We start from the raw sequence: 12,844 nt of genomic DNA, 5'->3' as shown, positions 1-12,844 counted from the left end.
CTTGTCCATTCACTCTCTTCATTGTTGTGACCAGTGACAGTTGTGGTCCCCCAACAAGTGCCCATACAGTACAATGTAATTGAATTGAATTTAGCATTACATGAAAGAAACATGCATTAATTTTAAAAATAAACTATGTGCAACGTAATCTTAATTATGTACACACATGGATACAACATTTAACAATTTTACATGCAGGTGGCACATGGTGGCATTGTTTTTATAATGACCCATACCTTTAAAATACTATTTACATTATATGAATAATTATGGTATCGCAAGTTAATTAAAAGTGAGTAAGAGGCATAAAATACAGAAAGAACCCTTGTCATCCTCACAAGAAGGATATGGTTCTTTAAAATTGTACTTGCTTGAAATAATCATCGATTTAAAAACAAAAAAAAATCACAAGCTATTAGAAAGAGATAGTCCTCTCATTCCTCCCTAGCACTCCTTAAAATGATAACGAAATTTACTAACATAGTCATAGTTCGCATTACACGTATTTTACGGACCTCCATGCGTGATCTACAACGTCACTAATCTATTCTTTTACCACTACTTCATATAACATCCCCAGTACACGTAACTACGTGAGTACGCTAGTCAAATTCAAGGGAAAAATATTGTACGTACACACAGGGGCAAACACAGACATTTTATGAAAAGACAATAGATTTCATATAATGAAAATGAGAGTAATCAGGACCAACTCAGCTGACTGCGAGATTGCATCGTTCAAGTACATCACACACATACATGCCCGAGGTATGATTCGGACCTGCGACCGTAGCGATCGCGCGGCTCCAGACTGTAGACCCTAGAACCGTTCGGCCACCCCGACGAAGTCGTAATGTATAAGCCTCTAAAACTATTGCGATTCCGCTAAAAACCCACAAGTGTCGACTGTAGTGCCAAGACCACTATTAGTCAGTGGTGATTCCGGCACCTCCGCGAGAGTGCTCTGATCAACTCCCGATAAACCTTTGGTACGCTACACTTTGTTTACAAACCGCTCTCGTTCTTCTAGGCAATACTCTAGTTCTCCAATATTCTATAAGTCTCGGTGTTATACAAATACAAGTGCGCTTTTCTCTGGAGTGAGTGTCTTCGACTGGTTTTGTCTGCCAGGCAGCTTGCACTACTTGCAATAAGATGTTTTGCCCTTACTTGTTGCAAGTTTTATTCTACACTTTCTGAAGATTTAGCTACTGATTTGGAACAGTGATCAGGTAAGAATGTCGTTAAGGTTTTACTAAAAGGTAAGGATGATTAATTTTTTTTCTTATATGGAGAACTGTAGGTCGCGGAATAGTAAAGAGATGAAAACTCGGAATATTGTCAAGTTTCGTTGCATATGCTGAGAGCCAGAGGCAGTAGGTTAGCCAAGAGGTAAGAGGATTGCACATGTATCGGAATGTGTCGTCACGCATGTGGCACAACTGAGCGAAGTATTTAGTAGGCTAAGAGCGGCAAATCTTACGCTTAATGGCAAGAAATGTCGGTTTGCTCAGACGCAAGTGACTTATCTTGGGCATATTATCAGTCAGGATGGGGTAAGAACGGATCCTCGTCTAACGTCGGCTGTGCATGGTTTTTCAGTACCACAGACCACTAAACAAGTTCAGCAATATGTCGGTTTACGAAGTTACTACAGACGATATGTAAAGGGGTTCGCGGAAATTGCACATCCATTAACGAGATTGTTAAAGAAAGGTGTTAAGTTTGAATGGACAGCACAGTTTCAGGACGCATTCGAGAAGCTCAAACAGATACTAATATCAGACCCAGTGTTGATACTTCCTGATTTCGAACAAGAGTTCATACTATCTTGTGATGCTAGTATTATTGCTGTAGGTTGTATTCTTTCTCAGAGGGTCAATGGACAGGAACATCCAGTGGCTTATGCTTCCAGGCAACTGAATAAGGCAGAGAAGAATTATTCAACTACAGAGGAAGAAATGTCAGCAGTGATATACGGTATCTCGTATTTTCGCTGTTATATATATGGGCGTAAGTTCAAGGTGATTACAGATCACGCAGCATTGAAGTGGTTGTTGGGGTTGAAAGATCCTTCGAGTCGTTTAACGAGATGGGCACTGAAACTAAGTGAATTTGACTACGAGGTAATTCACAAACCAGGGGTAAAACATACGAATGCAGATGCGCTTAGTAAAAAAATAGCAGCTGTACAAGATGTGGGCATAAGTTAGAAGGAGCGGATAAAGGCGCAAGCCACTGACAGAGAGTGTCAATTGTTCCGAAAGCAACCGCTGTTTGAAATGCGGGATGGGTTGCTTTGCAGGAAGACGATGTGCAGACTGCGCGTCGTAGTACCGGAGTCGCTGAGGGCAGAAGTGTTGAAACAGGTGAACGACCATGTACTGTCGGGTCATGGTGGTAAAAGAACGACTGATAGACGGGTAGTTTTTGGTGGAAGACACGTCGCAATGATGTACAGCAGTATGTGCCAAATTGTACACCGTGTGCGCAGAGAGCAGATTTAAGTCATCAGAAAATTCAGTTACAGAGACTACCTGAAGCGGATCGTTCGTTCGCATTCATCGGATTACACGTAATCGTAGCATTGAACAAGACCCAAGCGGGTAGTCGATACGTATTAACAACATTAGATCATTTTTCCCTATACCTGGTAATGGTAGGTATTCCAGATCAGAAGGCAAGCACTGTTGCGCAAGCTTTAGTAAATATCCGGTTGTTGAAGTATGGTGCGCCTGATACTATAATTACAGATCAGGGTAGTAACTTTATGTCGGAGCCGATGAAGCAGTTATGCCGTTTATTGAAAGTTAAGAAATTGCGGACAAGCCCATTTCATCCTCAGTCGAATGGACGAACAGAACGGGTTCATAGGACGTTGGTTAAGATTATTAGTTCAAAAATGGTTCAAATGGCTCTGAGCACTATGGGACTCAACTGCTGAGGTCATTAGTCCCCTAGAACTTAGAACTAGTTAAACCTAACTAACCTAAGGACATCACAAACATCCATGCCCGAGGCAGGATTCGAACCTGCGACCGTAGCGCTCTTGCGATTTCAGACTGCAGCGCCTTTAACCGCACGGCCACTTCGGCCGGCTAAGATTATTAGTCATTACGTAAATTCACAACACACGGATTGGGACGTGTATTAGAATCTGTTGACAAGCGCATATAACGCGAAAGTTCATACAGGAACAGGGCTTTCTCCGTATGTGGTAATTTGTGGTCGGAAAATGCCATCACCATTTGATGTGCTCAAACCTCAGGTAGGTTCACAGGATGAGTCAGTGTAGAATTTCGCCAAGAAATTGAGAGAGATTTGGCAAAGGCTAATTCATCGGATTACACGTAATCGTAGCATTTAACAAGACCTAAGCGGGTAATCGATACGTATTAACAACATTAGATCATTTTTCCCTATACCTGGTAATGGTAGGTATTCCAGATCAGAAGGCAAGCACTGTTGCGCAAGCTTTAGTAAATATCCGGTTGTTGAAGTATGGTGTGCCTGATACTATAATTACATATCAGGGTAGTAACTTTATGTCGGAGCTGATGAAGCAGTTATGCCGTTTATTGAAAGTTAAGAAATTGCGGACAAGCCCATTTCATCCTCAGTCGAATGGACGAACAGAACGGGTTCATAGGACGTTGGTTAAGATTATTAGTTCAAAAATGGTTCAAATGGCTCTGAGCACTATGGGACTCAACTGCTGAGGTCATTAGTCCCCTAGAACTTAGAACTAGTTAAACCTAACTAACCTAAGGACATCACAAACATCCATGCCCGAGGCAGGATTCGAACCTGCGACCGTAGCGCTCTTGCGATTTCAGACTGCAGCGCCTTTAACCGCACGGCCACTTCGGCCGGCTAAGATTATTAGTCATTACGTAAATTCACAACACACGGATTGGGACGTGTATTAGAATCTGTTGACAAGCGCATATAACGCGAAAGTTCATACAGGAACAGGGCTTTCTCCGTATGTGGTAATTTGTGGTCGGAAAATGCCATCACCATTTGATGTGCTCAAACCTCAGGTAGGTTCACAGGATGAGTCAGTGTAGAATTTCGCCAAGAAATTGAGAGAGATTTGGCAAAGGCTAATTCATCGGATTACACGTAATCGTAGCATTTAACAAGACCTAAGCGGGTAATCGATACGTATTAACAACATTAGATCATTTTTCCCTATACCTGGTAATGGTAGGTATTCCAGATCAGAAGGCAAGCACTGTTGCGCAAGCTTTAGTAAATATCCGGTTGTTGAAGTATGGTGCGCCTGATACTATAATTACAGATCAGGGTAGTAACTTTATGTCGGAGCTGATGAAGCAGTTATGCCGTTTATTGAAAGTTAAGAAATTGCGGACAAGCCCATCTCATCGTCAGTCGAATGGACGAACAGAACGGGTTCATAGGACGTTAGTTAAGATTATTAGTCACTACGTAAATTCACAACACACGGATTGGGACGTGTATTAGAATCTGTTGACAAGCGCATATAACGCGAAAGTTCATACAGGAACAGGGCTTTCTCCGTATGTGGTAATTTGTGGTCGGAAAATGCCATCACCATTGGATATGCTCAAACCTCAGGTAGGTTCACAGGATGAGTCAGTGTAGAATTTCGCCAAGAAATTGAGAGAGATTTGGCAAAGGGTACGGCGTGCTAATACCAAAGCTTTGGAGAAACAATAGAGTATTGAGCAAAGAACAGGTAAACTGCCGCAATACAGAATTGGTCAATGGGTATTGTCGGCTAATCCGTATGTTCCGAAGGGTAAAACGAAGAAGTTTTTGACGAAATATTCTGGACCGTATCAGGTAAATGAAATAGTGTCTCCAGTGAACGTAAAGTTGCAGTTACCAACCAAGTCGTCAGTAGTTCATGTGAGTAGGATTAAGCCGTTTAAGGGCGCAGTGGATGCGTTATCGCAGATTCCTCCAGCAGTAACAAAGGATGTGAGGGTACCGAAGCTAAAAGAACAACAGAGGAACGTTCCTTACGCACTTAGGTCTAGGGATAAGGAGTTTAAGTGTCCTCTGGGGAGGAACATGTCGTACTTATTGTTATTAGGTAATAGGGTATGTGTAGTTTTTACTTGTCATTTGTGTGTTTTAGACGTGGTAAGGAAGGGAGCGATTGACATGGCTTCCTTTTCCTTCAGGTGACGTGCCAGGATGTGGCCCGGGAAACTTTTCGTCAGTCTGGTACTGCTACACTGTTGCAGAAGAGAGGTGGTGCAGGTGCAACCACTAGATAAGGGAATTTTGTTTGCAAGACAATTAGATGTGGTATTGTCAAGCCGCAGGTGGACAATTGTGTTCACATATATTATATGGGAAGTGAGGAATTATGTACAGATACTACAGGATAGGTTTACGGCGCTACAGGCAGCCACGAAGAAGGAGGGGTTGTTTCAAGACATACGGAACGAGTATCAGGAATTGAAGCTCTCATATGAAAAGCTGAGAAGGCAGCTGCAACAAGTAACGAAAGTGGTCCCGCAAACGCTCGTTCGCAGGAAACGAGGGTGGTAGGATGCGGGGGGATAATTGCTGAAAACAGTGATTGGAACCGCGGACGAGGAAGATATAAAGAGCTTAAATAGTATGGTGGGGGAGGTGCAGGAGTTGGTGGGGGAGACAAAGTCGAAAGTGGATTGGCACACGACACATATAGGTAAAATGAAGCAGGGGATATTGAATGTCACTAGAACAGTGCGGGAGTTGACGTCAGACCTGGAACGGTATGCAGCAAATACCAGGAAAGTATTGAATGGGGATATAGAGGCTATACAGGCGAGATTGAGCCGAATAGACGGGAAAACACAAGTAGCAGCTTTATTGAGGGCATTAGCAGACAGGGTGGATGATGCGCGTGTCGAATTGGAAGCGTTACATGAAGCTATGCATCACGCAGTGCATCGGCAATTGAGTGCAACGTTGTTAGGTCCAGATCAGATGCTGAAGGCGTTGCTGAAAGCGCAGAAAGAATTCTCGGAAGGAATGCGTCATGTCGTGCCCCCGGCGAAGCGGAATTTACCGTTATTCTATCGCATGTCTAAAGTGAGAGTAATTACGGATCAGGCGAGTATACACCTAGAAGTGCAAATACCAGTGATGGGTATCAATTCGTGGTACCAGTGTTATACAGTACACCCGTATCCAATTAGATGGGGTACACTTGGGAAGTGGGTGCAAGTGCAAACTCAGGAAGTGTTGTTAGTTCAAAAAATGGCTCTGAGCACTATGGGACTCAACTGCTGAGGTCATTAGTCCCCTAGAACTTAGAACTAGTTAAACCTAACTAACCTAAGGACATCACAAACATCCATGCCCGAGGCAGGATTCGAACCTGCGACCGTAGCGGTCTTGCGGAGTGTTGTTAGTGTCAAGATGGAGGGGTGCTCATGTGGTAATGTCTACTGAGGATTTGACAGACTGTTTCAGAGGAAGTGTTTTTATTTTTCCAGCAAATCAGGTGCCAACCCACAATCATTCGTGTGAGATGCAGTTATTCTTGGGGAATATGGGAATCTTAGAATGCGAAAATAAGGTATTACTTCCGGGACCGAAATTTCAGAAAGTTGGGGAACATTGGATTTACTCTGTGTTCGAACTAGAGACCGTAGTTGCCACTCGTTACAGAACTGGTAGATTGACAGATATATCAAAGCTTGAATTGCAGGGCAGTGGGTTATTGATTAATGGCACTGGATGTGAAATAGTGGGGAAGCATTTTCACCTACCAGCTACTTTCATGGGTACAACAATAATTAACGTGACACAGCCTATTTTGTATTATCCAGAGGAACCACCACACATATTGCCTCGCCAGAACCTAATTTTAACTAATGAGTCCTTGGATCCCACATTGCTGCAGTCTTTAGATAGCCTGATTATCTCAGAAAAAGAACAGATCTCAGTTAATCGACTACTGCAGCAATGCAGCGGTATCAGGAGAAACGTAAGCAAAACACAATTATATTTGGTGTGTCAACGACTAGCATATTCTTAGTTCTAGTGTTTATTTGTGCAACTTACTTTTGTATATGGAAAAAGATGTCTCGTTCTGAAATAACGACCGTACGTCAAATACCTATGGGATGGATCAGGAATAGTGGAACGTAATATAAATAGATAATCAATGATAAGATTGGAATCAGTATTAAGTGTAAATAGATCATTAGCAGATAAGAAAAGTTTGACAGTGTTGAAGGAGTAGTTGTAAGATACCTGTAGAGTATAAGGAAGTACGGCGTGCACAACCAGTAAGTCCCGAATTGCAAAATTCGTGGCGAATTTTCTTAAAGGAGGGGGATGTGTAGTGTCGCAGAATAGTAAAGAGTTGGAAACGTGGAATATTGTCAAAGTTTCCTTGCCTATGCCGAATCCAGAGGCAGTGGGTTAGCTAAGAGGTAAGAGGATTGCACATGTATCAGAATGTGTCGTCACGCAGGGGCAGTGACCTGGTTACACACAACAGGCGAGAGAGAATTGCTTAGCACGCGGGTTTGTGTTAGACGGAGACTTTCGTAGAGTGGAAGACAGAGGTACAGCGTCAGCTGTACTGCATTTCATAACTTCGCGTAGGTCTGCGGTAACAACATATACCTCGGTCACAAGAACACCTAAGGGGCGAGTACGACAAATAAATCAGCAGTATAAGTGGAACGAATGCGTTCATTACACATGAGCATGACATCAGAACGTCGCTCGTGCTTCCTTTAAATACGCCAGCTTTGATAGCAACAAGGCACTTGCAGTTAGACTTGCAGTTAGATGTGTACTGGGTCACTGCGTAGCGCTCAGCTCGGTGATCGACATGTTAATCTTTATTAAGGAGATGTTGCAGTAAGGGCGGCCCATCCAGCAGCAGACGTGAGGGTACAGTACCAGCTCTGGTCCTCTGCCGCTGTCAATCATCATCCCAGGATTAGCAGACATCGCGGCAGACTCGCTCGCCGCCAATGCTGACCACATCAGAGAGGCGTCGTCGAGATCGTGCGGCGCCTAGGCCCTGTGCATCCACCGTCACAACCGGGTGAACCGACGACGCTGGGGGACTGCAGCCCGTTCCGTCCATCCACCGTGGACGAGCCACCAGGAGGAGCAGGGAAGAAGACGGGGTGGGATAGAGTACACTCCGCACTACGAGAACGCTTCTCGTGTCGACAGCGCCGGGACTCCAACCCGGAGCCTCCTACGCGCAGCGGCCTGCTGTCCGCCGCCGAGCCGGCCGGCCAGCCGGGCGCCGCCAGCCACGCGCGGCTGAAGTAAGGGCATTCCACAGCTACGTCGCAGCACGCGACGCTGCGCTAGCGAGACTGGTGCGGCCCGGAGCTTGTGTCATTGTTCCGAGTCAGCGATGACTCAAGGAAGGTCGTTGATATCACCGAGCTCAGCCAGTCTGTGTTACGCGGGCCACATTTTACTCGGCAGCAATAAAGGTGTCATGAATTAATAATGTTTCTTTGGCGTTTCTGACGCGTCCACAGTCATTTCCTAGCACCCTGTCAACTGGACAGGTCACCACTCGGCTTCCAGTCCACCGTAGGCGACCGGGACCCCTGGGGCGCCTACAGAACTGCGGTAAATTTGCATCGATCTATTTGTAATAGGACGTTTATAAGCCAATGTCCTTACTGGCGGATGTGGTGTTTCCGTTTTGCCTTATAATATGTTAATGAATGTTGAACCTTTTATTTATATGTACACGACATGGATGTTGGCACGGGAGGTAATGTGCAAGCAGGTTACAGCCGACAACTGCCGCAGGAGCACGCTGCGATCATGTACCACTTTCAGGCACACGTACCGTATGCACAAGCCGCATCTTTTCTGAGCGTTTAGCAGCACGTTAAACTTGGCAAGCTCAACGTTGAAATTCGAAAACACGATCCGTGTGCCGACGGTTTAAGGGAAATGAATGCCATAATCAGGTTATATTCAAAAGACTATCAGCTTTCTGTCTATTTTTACTTAGGTGTACGTCGCTGCGCTGTTTTGAGAAAGCTGGCGAAGAAGCCTGCTGCAAGGTCATTGAAAGCTTTAACAAAATAATGTTGAAAAAAGGCCCAACATAGCCGTCTCAGTGATTCGATAGGTATGCATGGTATCGCGAACGTCCGGCCACTAATGGTTGAAGATCTACAAATTGCAGGTAACACGGAAAGATGTCGTGTCGATAAAAGCTTTTTTAAGTTTGCAAAGAATTAAGTGTGACACGTTGAGAACACTGTAAAATAACTTTGTTCACTGTGGAATCTCTCCAGCAGACAATCGTGGTAAACACTCCAACAGGCCACGCCAAGCACCAAAACAGCTTGTAAACGTTTATGAGGGCTATATAATGTCCATCCCTGCCCGGAAATCACATTACTCACCCAGAGATAACTCCATTAAGAACTCTTTGCCAGAAAACCTCACTGGCAAGGATATGTATGACGATTTCCTTAACGCCTACCGAATAAATGTGCCCTACAAACTTTGATGACAGAGTCCCAAATCCTTAAACATCCATTTCGGATATCCCAGAACTGATAATTGCTAAATTGTCCTTCCCTTCACCAAAAAATCAGCTAAACGAGTTAGGGAGAGAGAAGATTTTGGGATACGGCAAGTTGTTCACCTCAGAAAGAGGAGGCTTTCTTGAATCAAGAACGAGCGTTCATTCTGAAAGCCAGAAAGGGAAAAGTTAGTTGCATTTCGTTTGATTTTATGCAGAACTTACCTCTTTGTCATTTACTAATGAGTGTTGCACACTAAATGAGTCAGTTGTGGTATTATGTCTTTGGGACTCACGATTTGGGAACAGAAATGTCAAAATACAGGTATTTGGAAAATGTGGGAAAGAAAGGTCCGTATGAGCAAGGCTGCTACATTTCATAAAGCGCTTACCATACTCAAAGTGACTCTTCCACCGGACAAACAAAAATAAAACAATGGTTTTTTTCATCTTTTTTGTAGTGTAAATCCTCAGAATTCTTGAAAGGATCAAGTACCTTTTTCCCGTTCGTGATCATAGGTACCCATCAAACGACCCGTACTTTTCACTTATTTCTGCTCAACACGGAAAGACTACCATCTCCAAACCTCTCGAAACCTGGAAAGAAAGTATTCTGAAGACATAAACGTGTCCATCTGTATTTTTTTTAGAGGTATTCACTCACTATGACTGACAGGGCTTTGTAGAAACCGCAAAGCCAGCATTCAGGCTCCAGGGTGCTAGATCCATGCAGCTTGACTTCAAAAATAAAGATGTATATCTGCGACATGCGTACCATGGTACTTGCAGTCGTCACATCATCACAGTCCGAAGTTGAAAACTGCCAACACTATCAAGTTACCAGGAGATTTCACATCCCCTCCTGGAGAGCTAAGGATGTGTTAAAACTTTCCAAATTCCTCGAAAATACCTCAAGAGAGATATCTGCTCAAGACTGTTTCTCACTTTGTTTCACATAAAAAAATGGCTCTGACCACTATGGGACTTAACTTCTGAGCTCATCAGTCCCCGAGAACTTTTTTTTTTTAATCTTTATTCAATCCATTACATTATACATAATAACCCACTACCTGACTACATTAGTGGGTCCTAATAATGATACAGAGAAAATGCAGCTTTCTGTTCTACACTACAGGTAAAATTATTATTATTATTTACTCTAATCTTACCGCTATGGGGCTCTAAGCTACTTAGTGTACGAGGAAACTACATGCTACCTGCAGCTTTACAAATGTGCCAGTGCTACTATAAACCTACCAGTTGTTGGCCAGGCCCACTGAGCTAATCCCAGTGGGCATGCCCCTGGCACTGGGCTGGCCCTTAACTTAGTGTCGCTGCAGTCTATTCTAAGGTGTTATCCTATCTTCTACATCTACTCTAATTACGTAACTCATAATCGGTGTGCGTTGTAGTCCGGTGTTTGTGTACCCCCCTCCCTCCTAGTCCAGGGCAAGGCGGATTCCAGCCGTGAAGCGGCTGGCCAGTCCCTACCCAGCGGTACAGGAAGGGTGCACGAAGTCTAAGTCGGTGAAAGTTTTTTGTCTTTAATGTTGATTGTCCCTTAAAAAGTTCTTAAGTACCTTTTTTGATATCTCATCTGTAAGTATATTTAGGGTGTTAAAAGTGTTGTCGTGCCTTAATAAGTGGTACGTGTCATTGTTTGGTAGCTGTTGTCTTAAATCATGGGCTACATCATCGAAGAGGCGGCACTCATACACCACATGTTCTGGGGTGCCTTGCACTGCACCACAGTCACACGCTGGTGTAGCCTGCTTCCCAAACCTACATAGATATGTTGGATATGGTCCATGTCCAGTACGAAAGTGCAGCTTTCCTCTCGTAGGCGTGAAAAATGTAAGTTTTATTCTTTCCTCTATATCCGGTAGCAGCTCATAGGTTCTGCGTCCCGTATCCTCATTGTTCCATTGTTCTTGCCACAGTTCTATCCCTCTCTTTTTGATGGCGTACTTGTCCCCAGCATAAACCCCAAGTATCTCCCTGATTTTGTCCCTGTTCTCCTTTTTCGCCCAGTACCAGGCCGCCTGCTCTCGAATTTTTATGTCCAATGGACAGATCCCCATTAGCACTAACAGCGCTCCCCCAGGTGTTGTCCTATAGGCCCCTGCTGAACGTAGAAGCATGTTTCGCTGCACTCTTCTTACGGCCATGGCAGGCATGACCCTCGTGAGTCTGTGTGCCCAGACTCCTGATCCGTATCCTACTATTGAGGTCAAGATGCTATTATGGTATAACTTGATTAAGTTGGGTGGAAGGTGAAACCGCTTATGACCAATTCCGATGAGATTGTTTAATAGAACCAGAGATTTCTGAGATACGGTATCAATGTGTGATGCAAAGTTCCACCTCTCACCGATGATTACACCCAGGTATCGGGTCTCGCGGCGCCGAAGAACTGGCGTGCCATTAATTCTTACAGTTGGATTTATGACCAATTGGCCTTTGAGGAGTAGGTATGTGGATTTATTGGGCGCAATCGTCATTTTGCTTTTATGACACCACGATCTTAGTACAGTTAAAGCTCTCTCCACTTTCGGCTCTAAGTCCTCGCGGCTTCGGCCGCCGACCAGCAGGAGGAGGTCGTCAGCGTATGCTATGACCTCTAGCACATCGTCACAGTTCTTTAGGTCTTCAAGTAGTGGCTCCATATTGATGTCCCAAAAGAGAGGTCCTAGGACAGAGCCTTGAGGACATCCTTTGGTAACAGTCTTCCTGACTATGCCGCTAGGGGCCGATAGCCAGACCTCCCTGTCTGCACAATAGCTCCTCAGACAGCCGTATAGTAGCCCTGGGCAGTTCTTCTCCCGCAAGCAGGAAAAGAGTGATGGCCACCACAGGTAGTCGAAGGCGCCACTGATGTCCACCATGATGCCGACGACATACTTGTGCGGGGTGGAGCCACAGACCTCGGCAGCCAGGGCGATTGCGTCAGACGCAGAACGCCCAGACCGAAAACCGAGTTGTCTGTCACTCATCCCGCACAGCATGCGGTGTGCTGTCAGTCTGTTCGCCAGTAGCCTCTCAAAAGGTTTGCCCAGTACGTCTAACAAGCAGATGGGTCTGTAAGACTTAATTTCTGTGGGATCTTTGTCTGGACTCTTTTTAATGATGATTACGTTAGCTTTTTTCCATATATCTGGGAATTTCCCGAGTTTCAGACACTCGTTGTTAAACTTAGTGAGAGGAGCGACGAGCTGGGGGACAAGGAATTGCACCACTTCCGCAGTAATGCCGTCTGAGCCAGGAGCTTTTCCTCTTTTGAGGACCTTGATCTGGGCAGCAACCTCCTCCTCAGAGAAGGGGTAAGTT

Source organism: Schistocerca nitens, chromosome 3 (genome assembly GCF_023898315.1).
Source record: "Schistocerca nitens isolate TAMUIC-IGC-003100 chromosome 3, iqSchNite1.1, whole genome shotgun sequence".
NCBI lineage: Eukaryota > Metazoa > Arthropoda > Insecta > Orthoptera > Acrididae > Schistocerca > Schistocerca nitens.
Note: the sequence above shows the minus strand (reverse complement) of the source record.